Consider the following 19,593-nt stretch of genomic DNA (forward strand, 5'->3'; position numbering starts at 1 on the left):
TAGCCACTCCTTTGTTGCCTTAGCAGTATATTTTGGGTCATTGTCATGCTGGAAGACCCATCCTCGACCCATCTTCAGTGTTCTGGTTGAGGGAAGAAGGTTTCTCTTCCAATATTTTAGAATACATGGCCCCGTCCATTGATCCCTCAATGCGGCAAAGTCGGCCTGTATCTTTGGCAGAGAAACAGCCCCAAAGCATCATGTTTCCACCTTTGTGCTTGACTGTAGGGATGGTTTTCTTAGGCTTATAGTCAGCATTTTCTTCCTCCAAACACGGTGAGTCGAGTTAATGCCAAAGACCACAACGACTAAACGGCTAACGGCTAACGGCTAAAACCAGTGGACACTATTCTGTACTACTTCTCCTGGATCTCTCTGCTGCCTTTGACACAGTGGACCACCCCCTCCTCCTCAATAAACTCCACTCCTTTGATCTCCGTGACTGTACTCTTCACTGGTTTTCATCCTACCTATCCCACTGCTTCTTCAGTGTCACTTACAACTCTACTTCCTCCTCTCCTTTTCCTTTCTCCATTGGGGTCCCCCCAAGGTTCTGTTCTTGGACCTCTCCTTTTCTCAATCTACACCACCTCCTTGGGTCAGTTGATTGCCTCCCACAGCTTTAAATATCATCTCTACGCTGATGACACCCAAATCTATCTCTCCACCCCCCAGCTCTCTCCATCTGTCTCCTCACGCATTACCAACTTACTAGCAGACATATCAGCCTGGATGTCACATCACTTCCTCAAACTCAACCTATCCAAAACCGAGCTCATGATATTTCCTCCCTCCGGTGCCACTTCCCCTCATTTCTCTGTCAATATCAACGGCTCAACATTCAACCCATCTCCCCACGCCAAGGTCCTAGGTGTAATCCTGGACTCTGAACTAACCTTTCGACCCCACATTTTATCACTATCCAAAATTTGCCGCCTCAATCTCTGCAATATCTCCAAGATACGCCCCTTCCTAACCAATGTCACCACAAAGCTTCTAATCCACTCCCTGGTCATCTCCCGCCTCGACTACTGCAACTCCCTCCTCATTGCCTTACCTCTAAATAGGCTATCCCCACTTCAGTCCATCATGAACGCTGCTGCCAGGCTCATCCACCTCACAAACTGCTCAGCGTCTGCTATACCCCTCTGCCAATCCCTCCATTGGCTGCCACTCAGTCACCGAATTAAATTCAAGATACTAACTATAACTTACAAAGCCATCCACAACCTGGCCCCCAGCTACATCTCTAACCTAGTCTCAAAATACCAAACTTAATCGTTCTCTTCGCTCCTCCCAAGACCTCCTGCTCTCAAACTCCCTTGTCACCTCATCCCATGCTCGCCTTCAGGACTTCTCCAGAGCCTCTCCCATCCTCTGGAATGCTCTACCCCAATCCGTCCGATTTTCTCCTACTTTATCCACTTTCAGACGATCCCTGAAAACTCATCTCTTCAGAGAAGCCTATCTGGCCTCCACCTAACAACTGTACATTTATCTTCTCAATCAGCACATCACCCACAGTTATTACCTCTTGTATCTCTTGACCTTCCCTCTTAGATTGTAAGCTCTAAGGAGCAGGGCCCTCTGATTCCTATTGTATTAAAGTGTATTGTATTTGTACTGTCTACCCTCAAGTTGTAAAGCGCTACGTAAACTGTTGGCGCTATATAAATCCTGTATAATAATAATAATTTTTGTCTCATCTGACCACAGAACTTTCTCTTAATCCTTCTCTGAATCATTTAGATGCTCATTGGCATGACTGTACATGTGCCTTCTTGAGGAAGGGGACTTGCCGTGTTTGGAGGAAAAAAAATGCTGACTATGACCCTAAGAACACCATCCCTACAGTCAAGCACGGAGGTGGAAACATTATGCTTTTGGGCTGTTTCTCTCTGCTAAAGGTACAGAGTGACTTTGCCGCATTGAGGGGCCAATGGACGGGGCCATGTATTGTAAAATCTTGGATGAGAACTTAATTCCCTGAGCCAGAACACTGAAGATCATTGATGGGTCTTCCAGGATGACAATGACCCAAAACATACCACCAAGGCAACAAAGGAGTGGCTCAAGAAGAAGCACGTTAAGGACATGGAATGGCCTAGCCAGTCTCCAGGCTTTAATCCTATAGAAAAGTATGGAGGGAGCTCAAACTTTGAGTTGCCAAAAGACAGCCAAAAAACCTTAAGGATTTAGAGAAGATCTGTAAAGAAGAGTGGACCAAAATCCCTCCTGAGATGTGTGCAAGCCTGCTCACTAACTACAAGAAATGTCTTACCTCTGTGCTTGCCAGCAAGGGTTTTTCCACTAAGTACTAAGTCATATTTTGCTTGGGGATCAAATACTTATTTCACTCACTGAACTGCGAAAGGAAGGAAAATACCCGCGCAATAGAATGTAGATTAAAGACAGAAAGTCTGTTGGAACTGCTGCCACTACCAAGCACTTCCACTAGGTGGAGTGTAATGTTGAAAGAGGAAAAAAAGGAGTAGATTTGGCGCTGTTCCAGACCTGGTGAATTCAGATGTGTGCTGCTCCCTTGATTTGGAGGAAGATATTGGGTGGGGAAAGAAATAGTAGGTGTTTCCTCTAAATATGTGTATTATACTCAAGACTATAGGGGTTAGTATGAAGCCTTGTTATAGACTCCTGAGTGTGTGTGAATATCAAATTGTATAACTGGTACAATAAAGTGCAATGTGTATGACACCAACTTGTTCCATAAATAAATAAATAAATAAATAAAATAAATAAAATAAAAAATATAATAAAGTGAAATTTTCCTATTTTTTATACATATGTATCAACCATATAAACAATATAAACAAAGTGAATTAAAGTGCTAATGTGGATAAACCAGTGAACATCTGATAGGTGCTATAGTGCTGGTGAATAAGTCCGTTTAAATTCTGGTGAACTTTCCAATGAATAAATCCTTGGTGCGTGCCTTATTCTTGCTCTTATAATGACTGCACTCACCAGATCCTTCACCCCCTCTTGGGGTCTCACACCTCCACAGTATATGCCACTGTGTAGCAACGTAAGATGTCTCCAACCTCAATGTAAACTCTGAGAGGATTCCATTATGTAAAAAGAAAAGGGAGCCCATATAGCGTAATACTGTAGAAAAGTTGTTTATTATGCAAACGTTTAAAAGGTACTCACATTCGGTAAGGATAGAAAAAGCCTATATTGCTGACACAAGACTTTGAAACAGGAAGTGATGCAAGCTCGTATGCTGACTCCGCCCTCCGCTATGCAGAGTCAGCATAGGAGCTTGCTTGGCACTCTAGCACCGCTTCGCAGAAGCTATGCGACTGTCTCTATAACACAATGTAGCGGCTGGCGGCCGGTGATTGTGTACAGTGCATGGGCCTATATTAAGGGAGGGGCCTGGAGCTACAGCTCCAATAGCCCCTATGTTAATCTGGCCCTGAAACCATGTCTTTATGGAGCTGGCCTTGTGCACTTGAACTCAGTATTTTAAGGGGAGGCCACACTTTTGGCAACAAGTGTAGATATACTGTAAAAATTATAAACTTTGCAGTTGGTAATTAGAGTGATCCCTATAAGTCTCACCCATGTGCTGGTATTACATGACCACATGATTATGCACAAAAATGTCAGCCAAAACCAGATGACTATAACCGTTGAAAGAAGTCATACACTGATTTGACTTGTCAGTGTCCTTATGGTCATATGTCTAGGTCTAGGACGTTGTCGAAATACCCATCACTAAATGTTGAGATGCCCATGATTATTTTCTTCCTATACAATTACATAGCAGCCTCCTTTTTTCTGCTCATTTGTGCTGACCTGTGTCTTCCACAACATGGTTGGTGAGGCTCCAGCTCTAGTTCTCCATGTCTTTATTTATTTTCATATAAGCTCAGGATTTGCATTAGATCTATGGCTGAGTTATTCAAGTTGAGCTGAGATGAGAATGGAGCTGAGTTCCGGAGCTTGGGGTCACATTCTACAGCTGCTTCTCTCAATGTACTACACATGACTGTCCTAAAATATCACCAGGCACTATGTAGGTCATTTTGTGTTGGCAAAATAACTGTACTTTAATAAAAAGGTCTTAATAGCTGGAATAAAGTATTATATTTTCTTTCTTGGATCTTTCTTGGCTGATTACTTCATCTTAAAAGCCTACAGTATTTATAATACTGAAATTAATTTTGCCTTAAAAGTTGACAACTTGCCCTTTGTGATCAATCTGATTTTCTCTTTTGGAAAATTTTGGCATCTATGAGAAAGTTCTCTATTTTCTTTTCCACATTTTTAAAGATATGCCCTTTGGTGTAAATGTCTTGTGAAACAGCTTAATGTGATGGCATTCCATTTCTCGTCCTGGGGTCGGCAACTCATCAGCATGTCAGCGAGGCAAAAAGCATTTACAAGAGAAGTTAGCTTAGCAATGGCTGCCTAAATATTTTAATCATAACAGGTTCTCCAAAGAAGATTGCAGTTCTATCTGATTCATTATACAGGTTATCAGCCCTGAAACAGACCCTTCCCTTGTGTTTTCTTGTGTCCTGCATATTAATTCACAGAGAACCTGGTCTCTTTGATCTGAGAGTTTAGTAACAGACAGGCCATAGTGGGCATGGTGTTATCTCCCAAATAAAACAATATGTTAGTATATGATAACATTTTTATTAACTTACATAGGTCATTCACATTTCATGTTGGTGGAATAACTCTTCCTCTCTAGTAAATCTTTTTCTTCTTTTTCATTGCAGGTAATCAATGGATTGCAAGCAGAAGCAACATACCGTTATTGAGTTCTTGATGAAGGAGGGGTGGAGGCTGTCCGACATCCACAGAAAGCTACAGAATGTTTACAGAGATGACACCATTTAAACTTTTTCATCCATCTGTATCCATTTTATAGCCTTCTGTGGATGCCAGACAGTCTGCACCCCTCCTTCATCAAGAACTCCATGACAGAACATTGCTTCTGCTTGAAATCCATTACTTACCTGCAATGAAATACAAGAAGAAAGAGTTACTATAGAGCAGTGGTCTCCAAACTACGGCCCGGGGGCCAGATGTGGCTCATTGCCTGCCTATATCTGGCCCTTGGGGCGCTATTCCACCAACTGACACCAATGATGGGGCACTATTCTCCTACTGACACCATGAATGGGGTATCTCCTCATTGAAATCAACAACAGGACACTATTTATCCCATTAAAACCAATGATGGGGCACTGATGCCGGGGCATTTTCTACACTCATTGGTCACAGTCCAGCCCCCCTAAAGCCTGAAGAACAGTAAACTGGCCCTTTGCTTGGAAAGTTTGGAGATCCCTGCTATAGAGAAAGACTTATGCCGCGTACACACGATCGGACTTTCTGCCAACAAAACTGTGGATTTTTGTTCGAAGGTTGTTGGCTCAAACTTGTCTTGCATACACACGGCCACACCAATGTTAGCCAACAATTACGAACGTGGGAACACGGTGACGTACAAGACGTACGACGAGCCGAGAAAAAGGAAGTTCAATAGCCAGTGCGGCTCCTTCTGCTTGATTCCGAGCATGCATGAACTTTTGTGCAACGGACTTGTGTACACACGATCGGACTTTCCGACAACAAAGTTTTGTTGGCGGAAAATTTGAGAACCTGCTAGCCAACGTTTGTTGGTGGAAAGTCCGACAGCAAATGTTCGATGGAGCATACACACGGTCGAACTTTTAAGATCACATCCAACATTTCCCATCGGAAAATCTGACCGTGTGTACGCGGCATTACTCTACCAATCTGATTACCATTTGAATGTCCTACGTAAGTTATTAAAAAAAGTTATGCCCCGCTTTTGCATTACTTTAGGTACACTCCTCTTATATTACCAAATAGCAGTTTTGACATTCCCCTTTTGGAACCCTCCTTTCTATAAAGTAGGATAATTTTATCGGAAACAGCTAAAAGAATAAATTATAAACCTAATTTTGTAAACATTCATATATAATGATATCCATTGCCAAGGCCGAAAGCATAAAGTTTTCTGATACTCTCCATTTATAATTAATGACAGAAGGTCTATTCCTGTATAGATGAAAACAGTTATACATAATAAATGCCAGTCACATATATATTATTACCTACACAAGTGCAAATGTCATGCTATGTAATAAGGAGTACACTTTGAGAAACCTATGTGTGTAATACAAACCTGTAACATCAACACACGGTATCATATTTAAAGCTATAATGAGTTTTGAGCATACATCATGCATACATGGCAGACGTACTTCAACTGAGCTGCTAAAGAACAGCCAAACGTTCCAAATATAGATCCCTCAACCTAAATATCTTACTGTATAATGATATGAACCATTAAATGAGGAAGCAAAGGTTTTCATATTTTTATTATTTCTTTATCTATTTTTTTAACCATCTCAATACAGGACACTTTCACCCCCTTCCAGCCCAGGCCCATTTTCAGAGTTCAGCACTGTCGCAATTTGAATGACAATTGTGCAGTCATGCCAAACTGTACCCAAATTATTTTTTTTATCATTTTCTTCACACAAATAGAGCTTTCTTTTTGGTGGTATTTAATCACCGCTGGGTTTTGCATTATTTTTTTGCTAAAAAAAACGAAAAAAGTCCAAGAAGTTTGAAAAAAAAAGTTTTTCTTAGTTTCTGTCATAAAATTTTGTAAATAAGTAATTTTTCTCCTGCACTGATAGGCTACACTAAAGGGCACTGATGAGGCGGCACTGAAGGGCACTGATGGGGTGGCACTGATGAAGAGGCACTAATGTGCAGCACTGATGGGCACTGATAGGTAGCACTGATGGACACTGATAGGCGGCACTTATGGGCAATGATAGGTGGCACTGATGGGCGGCACTGATGGGTGGCACTGATGGGCGGCACAGATGGGTGGCACTGATGGGCAGTGAAATGCAGCACTGATTGGCATCACTGATGGGTACAGTTTGGCCTCACTGATGGGCACAGACTGGTGTCACTGATGGGCACAGGCTGGTGTCACTGATGGGCACAGACTGGTGTCACTGATGGGCACAGGCTGGTGTCACTGATGGACACAGAGTGGCATCACTGATGGGCACAGACTGGTGTCACTGATGGGCACAGAGTGGCATCACTGATGGGCACAGAGTGGCATCACTGATGGGCACTTTCGGGGCTGCATTGTAATCAGGGCACTGATAATCAGTGCCCTGATTACCTTTACACGTCTCCCCTGTGAGTGTAAGGCGAGGAGAGCTAATAAACGGCATCTCCTTGTTTACATGTGATCAGCTGTGATTGGATGTGGGCTCTTTGCCAAGAGCGGTGTTGAGCCATGTCCCAGGGACAAGGCGCGCCCACCATTGCTGCACTGCGCACCCCCGCTGGCGCACGATCGTGGCTAAACTGGGCCCGTTGTATGATGTCCTCCCAGAACAAGAGCCGCCCTGCTCCGCCATCATTTGTCTATACGGTGGGTGGGAGGCGGTTAAAGACTGACTACAGCAGTCAACAAAATTTAGTTATAAGTACGTTATGGGACAGGAAGTGAAAGGAAATCTCCTCCATGGGACACAGATGGCAACAAATAAAACAGCGCAAGCGGTACGGCTGACTCACAACCCACCAGGTATGGAATTTCCCTTCAGTGCCGAAGCAAGGCACTTTTTAAAGTAAGAGGCCATTTGGCTAGTTGTTTTATATTTGTACTTTTTATAAAACGATATTATGCAATGGTCCTGCTCTCTTTATCTTTTCTGAGCAACTGTGGATTGGGGTGTTCTCCCAGGCGTACCCCATTGGATTTTGCTACCATAGGCGACAGTCCCTTAATCTGTCAAAGCCCCACCTGACCTGTCCTTTTAAATAAAGGGGTCATGGTGGTTTGGTAAGTAGGCTATTTACCATATATCCACCGGGTGTCGTTTTGCTTTCCAGTATATTCCTAGTGGTGACGGTTTAGAGATTCAATTTGCTCCAGTGTTATGGACATCCTTGCTATTCCACTCATTTGAACTTTTGTTATCACCTTGCACTGTATGTATTTTTGCAATAAGACACTCATGCTGTTTCATATTGCACTTTGTCTTTTATGCATTTTTGGTATTGAATCCCTAATGTCATATATGTATCACAACATACTTTATTTGTCATGATTTTCAAAAATCGTGTTTTTTACATTAGTGCCCCCTTATCACATACAACCCAAACAAAACAAAAAAACAGGCAGGAGTTATAAATAACCTTCCCTTACTCATCTAAAATGGAAAAAAAAAGTTTTGCCTTAAGTTCTACTTTAATGGAAGGCCATAATTCTTTTTTTCTGTAGTAATCAGTGCAGCCAAAGGACGTTATAGACTTCAGTAAAGAGTTGTATGGTCTTACATGTAAAATATATCTGTAGCCAAAGCATTTTTTTAAATAGTTTTTAGTGTAGGTTAGGGTTTGATCGCCTGTCAGTTTTTTTTACTGTTATTTATTAATTAAACCCTCTCTCTTTGTCCTGTGACAGTTGTCACCAGGACAGAAATGGATGGGAAACCAACATTTTCCAGCTGTCATTATAACATGGGGTAAAGGAAAATTTTTCTATGGGAACACCTGTTTCTGGTACTACTGTTGAAGAGATTTTTACTTATTTCCTGTTGTGTCTTTGGGGCAGGAAGTAAGGTGAAATCTCCTCAATGGGAAAGGAGAATGGCTTAGAGGAACCAGTCATCACAAACGAAACCGGTGTGGATTAAGACTAGGAGACCATAGATTTAGTTAAGAACTCCTCTATATTAGAACAGTCCCAGCATTATACTCTGCAGCATCTGGGGGGGAGCATGTTATTTATCTTATTTATGCCCAGAGTTAGGCCTTAAAGTAATTGTGAACATAAAATGTTATAGACAAATTTTAATACAGAAAATCACATCTATAGATCTAAAACTCTGCAGGCACCATATCTGCTTTTGCATAGTTTCAGAAACTATGCACGATTAGCGATTGAGCATTCATTCATTTCAAATGTCAGAGTAAATTATTATTCTGGCCAATTTAATAAATTAATTAACACTCAATTAATTAACGCCCAAGCTCTGTACAAGCCTGAAGGCAAGTAAACACGTAACACGCGTTTATAAGCATGAAAAATTTTTACTTTTTTTAGAAGATTAAAAAGTTCTGCTGTGATCATCGTGACAGAACCGGCCAGGACAGGGGCTTTTGTAGGGGGCTGCAGGGTGGTTTCTTGCCTACTGACTATGGGCCCTGGCTTTTAAGGGAACACTACTCCTTGGGAGGTGTGTGCCTGGGGTCCCTTGGAGAGGTTTGGATTCGGCATCGTCTCTCCGAAACACACAGACTCTGGGAATCTGGGCCTGGATCCATATTTAGGGCCTCTATGCCCATAATCAGCAATGACTGCTTTAGATTGTGATACTCAGAACAGATGGTAATACCATCAGCTCAAAGTAACCTGATTCTGTGGACCCCTGATATAATCTGTTCAAGGTGTTATGTGTTAAGTGTCTTTTCTCCATTGTATCATTTCACCGTTATGTGCCTGATAGGTGTGCATCCCCATTGGTAATTGAGTCGCCTATTGTTTGTGTCTGTCTGCTCATCTCCGTTAATACTTGTACTTTATACTCTGTACTCTATACTACTATGATAATGTGTTATGTACTTTGTTACAGATTTGTTGCCAGATGATCTGGCCATCCCCTGACTAATCAAGGCTAGTTGTTTAATTCACACACTGTTTCTGTTGGCTTTTCCTTAGTTATGTTAATTATATTTCTTTATACAGTTTCCTTTGCATAAGATAATGTGATTAGGCTCACCTGATCTGGTGTGCTATATATTCTGTGTGATTTTACAATAAAAAAGAGTTCCAGTTTGCATCTAAGTGCCGTCTAGTGCCGTATAGTCTTAGATGCTCAGCTATAATACCTGGTTCTTGAGTCAAGACTGGAGGAAGTTGTATACTGAGACTCGGTTCACACAGGGACGACTTGTCAGGCGACCTAGTCGCCTGACAAGTCGCCTCCCGTTCTGTGCTATGGAACCGTTCTAAGGGGAGCGACGCAAGTCGCTCCGACTTAGAAAAAGGTTCCTGTACGACTTTGGGGGCGACTTGGGGCGACTTGCATAGACTTCTATACAGAAGTTGTTTTGCAAGTTGCCCGGGCAGTCGTGTGCAAGTCGTGCCGCTCTGGTGTGAACCGAGGCTGACAGAAGCAACCAAGCTGGGTGCTGGATGTTTCTGTCACAATCATGTATCTCTCTTTCCTGATAGTAGGGGGTGGAGTTACAGTACGCACGTTGTGCCTGTATTCCATAATCTGTTCAGCCTGAGGGAAAATGCCAGCGGTGCTTGATCAGGGGGTGTGCTCAAAAGGTGGGCTTTGACTGGGAGGGGGTGTGTGCCAGAGGAAGGCTTTGATTGGTCAGGGGGCATGGTGGCTGAAACAAATACCCAACATAGGCATGCTGTGTGTCTGCAAAGTGTTCTGTTCCTTTGAATGGCCAGTCAAAGAATGAAAACTGACCACGCTAACACAAATCGGCTTCTGTACTTTGTGTGGTCAGTTTAGATGAGAAAGAAAGGTGACTGGCAAGATCAAACAGGTAGTTTATCCCAACCATGGCACTATCTGCATGGTTATATGCATGTTCTCCCTGTGCCTGAGTGGGTTTTCTCCGGGTACTCCGGTTTCCTCCCACACTCCAAAGACATGCTGGTAGGTAATTGGCTCCTGTCTAAATTGGCCCTAGTATGTATGAATGTGAGTTAGGGACTTTAGATAAAGGTAAATTAGGTAAATTCCTTAACCTCCCTGGCGGTTTTCCCGAGTGTGGCTCGGGGTTAAAATTCAGTACCATTAGCGGTAACCCCGAGCCACACTCGGGATCGCATTGCAGGATCCTGGGGCGGCGTTACTTACCTTGTCCCCGGGATCCTGCCATGTCACTCGCAGTGTCCGAGGGCTCCGTCCTCCTCCGAAGCCTCTCCGTGCCAGGCTCCGTTCCCTGCGAGCGGCGCGACGCACGGGGGCGGAGCCTGGCGGCAAATTAAAAAAAAAGTAAAAATCATAACACATACAGTACTGTAATCTTACAGATTACAGTACTGTATGAAATGATATCACATCCCTTTTGTCCCCAGTGCTTTGTCCTATGCCCTGCATGCAGTTTTACATGATATACACTGTTCTTTCTGCCTGGAAACTGGAGATTGTCCATAGCAACCAAAAAGTGTCCCTTTACGTCAAAAGTGGCTTTAGACCAGCTAGAAAACAGCGATAGTAAATTAGAATACTTGCAGAATTGAGCGATAGTGAATTGTGGGGAAATTTATTTTATTACTATTTTTTTTTTTAATTATTTATTTTTATTTATTATATTATAATTCATGTTTTTGTGTTTCAAACTTTATCATACCCGGGATATCTACTAGACTTTGGTTTGGACAGATTTAAGTGTGTTATTGTTAAGATTTACAGACCTACAATATAAAACGCCAAATTTCCATGCAAAATAATGTTACCGCTTTCAGCACCTAAAATCCGAAATAATCATACCGCCAGGGAGGTTAAGGGCAGCGACTGATGTGAATGTATAATAGATATGTAAAGCGCTGCATAAATTGACAGCGCTATATAAGTACCCATAATAAATAAATAAATAAAAGGATTGGCTATAATACATAAATGAACCTTTTCCTAACCTGTTCTGAGCATTTTGTAAGGCATGCTTTTATCCATTGTGAGTAAATCTGTAAATTGTAATATACACATATCACAAAAATTGATCTACCACATCTGTATGTCTGATTTACCAAGAATTGTTATATGCTGCTTTAATTATCAAATAAATCTGAACATGATTTTGGTCCATTTTGCTTCCCTGGCTGCTTTAGAACAATAAGAAAAGGCCTGCTGTTTATTTACTTGTATTAGGTCTGATCTGTCACTCAGGTATAAAGGGCACACTTGAAGAATGAACTAAACAAAGGTTATCATGGTGACTTTATTATATTTTATCCTCAGCTCAGGCACTCAGGCCACACTGGGTACCATAAAATGAGAAATTACTGCAATAAAATGTAATAGGGTGTCACTTATTATATTATATACTAAATAAACTGTCCCATAAATATAAAACACATTTATTGTAATAGTTTATAATGTTTATAAGTTTATAGTGTTAACAAATTTTACAGCACTTTTCGTGGAACCTTACAGCCTATTGCAGCCTTTCCCAATCTATTTAACGCAGAGGAACCTTTGAAATAGCTTTCAAGTCTCAGGGAACCACATTAAAATTATTAGATCATTATACATTAGCTTGATCTGTAGGTTGTAGAGACTTTAAAATACAATAAAATATTTTTGAATAATTATGAAATTAGATGAATAATAATAATGTCCAAGAAAGAAACACAGACTAAAAATTGTATTACTCCCTTACATTGTTGGTCAGTGTATAATGTGTAGAAGACCCCTTACATTGGCGGCCATTGTTGAATTGATCCCTTACATTGGTAGTCTACAGTATGTAGAAGTGACCCCTTACATTGGCGGCCATTGTTGAAATGATCCCTTACATTGGCAGTCTATGTAGAAGTGACCCCTTCAGTGGCGTCCATTGTTGAAGTGATCCCTTACATTGGCAGTCTATGTAGAAGTGACCCCTTACATTGGCGGCCATTGTTGAAGTGATCCCTTACATTGGCAGTCTATGTAGAAGTAATCCCTTATATTGGTGGCCATTGTTGAAGTGATCCCTTACATTGGCCGTCTATGTAGAAGTGACCCCTTACATTGGCGGCCATTGTTGAAGTGATCCCTTACATTGGCAGTCTATGTAGAAGTGACCCCTTACATTGGCGGCCATTGTTGAAGTGATCCCTTACATTGGCAGTCTATGTAGAAGTGACCCCTTACATTGGCGGCCATTGTTGAAGTGATCCCTTACATTGGCAGTCTATGTAGAAGTAATCCCTTATATTGGTGGCCATTGTTGAAGTGATCCCTTACATTGGCCGTCTATGTAGAAGTGACCCCTTACATTGGCGGCCATTGTTGAAGTGATCCCTTACATTGGCAGTCTATGTAGAAGTGACCCCTTACATTGGTGGCCATTGTTGAAGTGATCCCTTACATTGGCAGTCTATGTAGAAATGACCCCTTACATTGGTGGCCATTGTTGAAGTGATCTCTTACATTGGCAGTCTATGTAGAAGTGACCACTTACATTGGTGGCCATTGTTGAAGTGATCCCTTGCATTGGTAGTCTATGTAGAAATGACCCCTTACATTGGTGGCCATTGTTGAAGTGATACCTTACATTGGCAATCTATGTAGAACCCCTTACATTGGTGGTCAATGAATAAGTGACCCCTTACATTGGTGGTCAGTCTAGATGTGAACCGTTGTCAGTGTAGAAATAACCACTTACACTGGTGGCCGATGTAGAAGTGAACCCAATACATTGGTGGTCAGTGTAGACGTGACCCTTATATTGATGATCGATGTAGAAGTGACCCTTTATATCGATGATCAGTGTAGGCAGAAAATGAACCCCTAGAAGCCTCTGTAGGAATCTAAGGGTTTCATGGTTCGATGGTTAAGAAAGGCTGCCCTAATGTCATCTACACAGTTACATTACTAGAGACAGTTTGGATGAAGGATTATTAACCTACCTATAGTAAACAGTCGTAGAAAAGTGGAGAAAATGATAAGCTTCATTGGTAGAGTGATGCAGTAAATTCAGGGTCGCTGATACATCTACTATGGAGCTGCCCCAAACTGCAGAGGTATTGGGTGGAGGTGGTGGGCACACTTAATGGGCTTTTAGATGTAAATATTTCAGTGGATCCACTTACATGCTTATTGGACTACGTGAACTTTTCCATGCTTAAGCAACCAGTGCAGACTACTGTTGCACGTGCGCTTTTCGTGGCTTGAAGACAAATTGGCCTAAAGTGGATTTCCCGGTACCCTCTTACCCTATCTGGCTCAATTTTTTACTTTTATAAGTGTGCTTCTTATGAGAGACAAACTTATTTTCTTAGAAACATATTTATTAACGACTTGACCTCCGAAAGGTTTTACCCCCCTTCTTGACCAGGCCATTTTTTGCGATACGGCACTGTGTTCTTTTAACTGACAATTGCACAGTCATGCGACGCTGTACCCAAATACAATTTTGTCCTTTTTTTCCCCCACAAATAGAGCTTTATTTTGGTGGTACTTGATCACCTGTGTAGTTTTTATTTTTTGCGCTATAATAAAAGACCGACAATTTTGAAAAAAAAACAAAAAATTTCTTTACTTTCTGCTATAAAACATATCCATTAAAAAAAATTTTAAAAAATCAAATTTCTTCATCAATTTAGGCCAATATGTATTCTGCTACATATTTTTGGTTAAAAAAAATAAAAAATCCAATATGCATATATTGATTGGTCTGCACAAAAGTTATAGCGTCTATAAACTATAGGATATTTTTATTTTTTTTTTTTTACTAGTAATGGCGACGATCAGTGACTTATAGCAGGACTGAGATATTCGGACACAAATTGGACACTAACTGACACTTTAGACACTTTTTAGGGACCAGTGACTAATACAGTGATTAGTGCTAAAAATATGCACTGTCACTGTACTAATGACACTGGCTGGGAAGGGGTTAACATCAATGACTATTAAAGGGTTAACTGTGTGCCTATGTTGTGCTTACTTACTGTGGGTGAGGTGCTTTGACTAGGGGAAGGCAAAGATCCATGCTCCTGCTTAGCAGAAACACAGGATCAATACCTTCCCTTCTAACAGAACAACAATCTGCCTTGTTTGCCCTGTATAATTGTCAGGTGCTTTGTTTTGTTTTTTTCTTTTAATTCATTAAAGTGTATTTTTTCCAAAAAAATGTGTTTGAAAAATTGCTGCACAAATACCATGTGATATAACAAATTGCAACAATCGTCATTTTATTCTCTAGGGTTTCTGCTAAAAAACGAATGAGGGTTCTGAGTAATTTTCTAGCAAAAAAAAATTAATTTTTTTTTTTTTTTTTTTTTACATGTAGGAGAGGAATGCCAGAATTAGCCTGGGCTGGAAGTGGTTAATAGATAAAAGTGACAATCTCTTTATTCCTGATCACCTGCTCATGTAGCGGTGTCACCCTTCTGTTTGCCCCATCCCCCCCCCCAGTCCCTCCTTACATTACCTGTTTATGTATATATCTTTTTGGTGTGTGCAAATAGGCAGTGTACAGCATGGAACTGGCACAGATCTTGCATATTCACAGCGCTAGACACCACACACAAGTTCTTTTCCTGTTGCCCGGCAACAATTCAAGAGGCAAAAATTCTACCAAACACTAAAACATCTGAGAGAGCGGAGCAGTGTGATATGGCATACAGCATGTCAGCAGGTTCAAATGTGTTATTATTTGAGGAGCAGATAATGAAATGTACACATCCTTCACCCACATATAACACAGTCTTCTGCTATGCTGAGATACTGATGCATGCATACATCTTCGGATCATCTATAACTTATGGTTGTATCCTGTCTTCCAGTTGCATAGTACATTATTTGTCCGGTCCATTGTACCCCTAACTAGATGTGCACTGCTGAAAAACTTGTTCGTTTTAGTTTTCGTTTCATTTTTTCTCGTTTTTCTTTCTCGTCCATTTGTTATGATCACAATTCGTAAATTCATAAATTTGAAAATTCATAAATTGGTAAATTTGAAAAATCGTAATTTCGTACATTCGAAAATCCGAAAATTCCAAAAATTCAAAAGAACGAAAATCTAAAAATTCAAAAGAATAACTAACTAATAATATCTAACTATTAAATTATAGGTATTGGAATTTCCTTTCAAATTTGGCTGTTAGTGAACGTAACGAATACTAATTTATCCGAACTTACGAATTATCCAAAATAACGAATGCCGCATCTAAACAAATGGAACGGAACAAATTAATAATAAACAATGATAATAAAAAGTTGTTATTATTGCTATTTGTTATTATTAATTTATTACGTTTCATTTGTTTGGATTTTAAAAGGAAATTCTAATACCTATAATTTAATAATTAGTCATTATTTCAAATTTTTGAATTTTCGAACTTACAAATTTTTGAATATTCAATTTTATGGTTTTTCGTTAATTCGGATGTTTCCAAATTAACAAATTTGTCAAAATTAATTAGAAGACTAATTCGGAACGAAACGGATTGCACATGTCTTACCCCTAACAGAGACACGTGGGCCCCCAGGAAATTTCAGTTCAGTTTTCAACAGCTTCACAGCAGATTCTAGCATTGAAATAAATTGGTGTATTGACATTTGATGCATGGCAGCAGCATTAGAGGGAATATCCAGACAGGCAGCTGAATTGACAGATAAAATACATACATGGGTGCTGATCTGCATCAGCTAAAAAAAAAAAAACACATCCCAGGCCTGATAATTGTACAGTGAATGAGCAGCAGTACCATAGGCGTGTGCCAGGTATGCCTGGGTACACCCTATTCACCCTTTGTGGTGCCGATTCCACCTGCTTCCTGGCGCCCCCTGTCTCCCTCCTGCAGTGCTGCCAGCTTCCCTCCTCTCCTCACCTGCCAGCTGCTGCGGGGGATGTTTCAGGATGGAAGAATGAATTAACACAGTGAGTGATCTGTACCGATCGCTCCTGTGTTCATTCTTAACTGAACCATGTTTACTATGCTTCAGTTCGTGAATGAACAAGAAGCCGCTCAGCAAAGAGCACCTCCTATTCATTCACTACCCAGTGCAGCCGAGGCTACAGAGAAAGGGAGCTTTGTCCTCAGTCTTTGTTTAGACCCTTGATATTTTACCAAAGCCCCCCAACAGGGCTCCTAAAGAAATTGTAAGAAAATAAATTAAAGATAAAAACTACTGACACCCTCCACTGCCGTATACTGACACCAATCTCTGCTCCACCAACACCGCCCACTGTTCTGCTGATCTACACGCATGTGTGTTCGTGCTCTGGGGTGCACATCCTAATGCAGTAGGCTGCGCACACCAATGAGCAATACACTGTGATGAGGTCATCCCTCTGCTCACTCCTTCTTTCAGCATGTTTAATTCCCATCGCTCTCATGATTGGCTGGCAAACATTCAAGGGTATACCCTATACCGCAAGGATAGAGAGGGTAAAAAAGGGGGAGGGGTATGCCTATATATCAAGAATAATGTACAAGCGAATGTGAGAGATGACATCACTGAGGGAGCTAGAGAGGAGGTGGAATCCTTATGGGTAGAGCTCCAAAGGGATGAAGCTAAGGGGAAAATAATACTGGGAGTATGCTATAGGCCCCCTAACCAGAGGGAGGAAGTGGAGACGGATCTCCTATCACAAATTGGATTAGCAGCAAGGATGGGAAGTGTTATCATAATGGGGGATTTTAATTATCCAGACATAGACTGGGCGGAGGGAACCGCGCATTCATTTAAGGCTCGCCAGCTCCTTAATGTCTTGCAGGACAATTTTATGGGTCAGATGGTAGACGCACCAACTAGAAATAAAACATTACTGGATCTACTGATTACCAACAATACAGACCTGATCACAGATGTGGAAATACGGGACAATTTAGGTAACAGCGATCACAGGTCAATTAGTTTCAGTATAAATCACACAAATAGGAAACATGAAGGGAACACAAAGACACTGAATTTCAAAAGAGCCAACTTCCCTAAACTACAAACCTTGCTAAAAGGCATAAATTGGGATAAAATATTAGGAACAAAAAATACGGAGGAGAGATGGGTTTGCTTTAAGAGCATATTAAATAAGGGCATTAGCCAATGTATCCCATTGGGTAATAAATTTAAAAGAGCGAACAAAAATCCTGGATGGCTTAACTCCAATGTAAAAATGCATATAAAAGCAAAGGAGAAGGCCTTCAAAAAATACAAGGTTGAGGGATCATCCTCAGCATTCAGACTTTATAAAGAATGCAATAAGAAATGTAAGGGTGCAATTAGGACGGCTAAGATAGAACATGAAAGACACATAGCGGAGGAGAGCAAAAAAAATCCCAAGAAATTCTTTAAGTATGTAAACAGTAAAAAAGGAAGGACAGACCATATTGGCCCCATAAAGAATGAGGAAGGACATCTGGTTACAACGGATGGGGAGATGGCAAAGGTATTGAATTTATTCTTCTCCTCAGTCTTCACGAGTGAATCGGGGGGCTTCAGTAACCAAAACTGCAGTGTTTATCCTCATGACACAACACAGGAAGCACCTCCATGGTTAACAGAGGACGGAATTAAAATTAGACTTGAGAAACTTAACATTAATAAATCACCGGGACCAGATGGCTTGCATCCGAGGGTACTTAGGGAACTCAGTCAGGTGATTGCCAGACCGTTGTTCCTAATTTTTACAGACAGTCTATTGACTGGAATGGTACCAGCTGATTGGAGAAAAGCCAATGTAGCACCAATATTTAAAAAGGGCCCAAAAAACATCCCTGGGAATTACAGACCAGTTAGCCTAACATCAATAGTATGTAAACTCTTGGAGGGGATGATAAGGGACTATATACAAGATTTTAGTAATAAGAACGATATCATTAGCAGTAATCAGCATGGATTCATGAAGAATCGTTCTTGCCAAACCAATCTATTAACCTTCTATGAGGAGGTGAGTTGCCATCTAGATAAAGGAAGGCCCGTAGACGTGGTGTATCTGGATTTTGCAAAAGCATTTGACACAGTTCCCCATAAACGTTTACTATACAAAATAAGGTCCGTTGGCATGGACCATAGGGTGAGTACATGGATTGAAAACTGGCTACAAGGGCGAGTTCAGAGGGTGGTGATAAATGGGGAGTACTCAGAATGGTCAGGGGTGGGTAGTGGGGTTCCCCAGGGTTCTGTGCTGGGACCAATCCTATTTAATTTGTTTATAAACGACCTGGAGGATGGGGTAAACAGTTCAATCTCTGTATTTGCAGACGATACTAAGCTAAGCAGGGCAATAACTTCTCCGCAGGATGTGGAAACCTTGCAAAAAGACCTGAACAAATTAATGGGGTGGGCGACTACATGGCAAATGAGGTTCAATGTAGAAAAATGTAAAATAATGCATTTGGGTGGCAAAAATATGAATGCAATCTATACACTGGGGGGAGAAACTCTGGGGGAATCTAGGATGGAAAAGGACCTGGGGGTCCTAGTAGATGATAGGCTCAGCAATGGCATGCAATGCCAAGCTGCTGCTAATAAAGCAAACAGAATATTGGCATGCATTAAAAGGGGGATCAACTCCAGAGATAAAACGATAATTCTCCCGCTCTACAAGACTCTGGTCCAGCCGCACCTGGAGTATGCTGTCCAGTTCTGGGCACCAGTCCTCAGGAAGGATGTACTGGAAATGGAGCGAGTACAAAGAAGGGCAACAAAGCTAATAAAAGGTCTGGAGGATCTTAGTTATGAGGAAAGGTTGCGAGCACTGAACTTATTCTCTCTGGAGAAGAGACGCTTGAGAGGGTATATGATTTCAATTTACAAATACTGTACTGGTGACCCCACAATAGGGATAAAACATTTTCGCAGAAGA

At 41.2% G+C, this 19,593-nt stretch overlaps 1 protein-coding gene across 1 annotated transcript in view; it reads right to left on the bottom strand.

Moving 5' to 3' along the window:
• The window catches only part of STPG4 (sperm-tail PG-rich repeat containing 4), a 127,004-nt gene that overhangs the window by 41,418 nt on the left and 65,993 nt on the right, over positions 1-19,593 (bottom strand). The gene's annotated exons all lie outside the window — the stretch shown is intronic.

Source organism: Aquarana catesbeiana, linkage group LG04, assembly GCF_042186555.1.
Source record: "Aquarana catesbeiana isolate 2022-GZ linkage group LG04, ASM4218655v1, whole genome shotgun sequence".
NCBI classification, from domain to species: domain Eukaryota; kingdom Metazoa; phylum Chordata; class Amphibia; order Anura; family Ranidae; genus Aquarana; species Aquarana catesbeiana.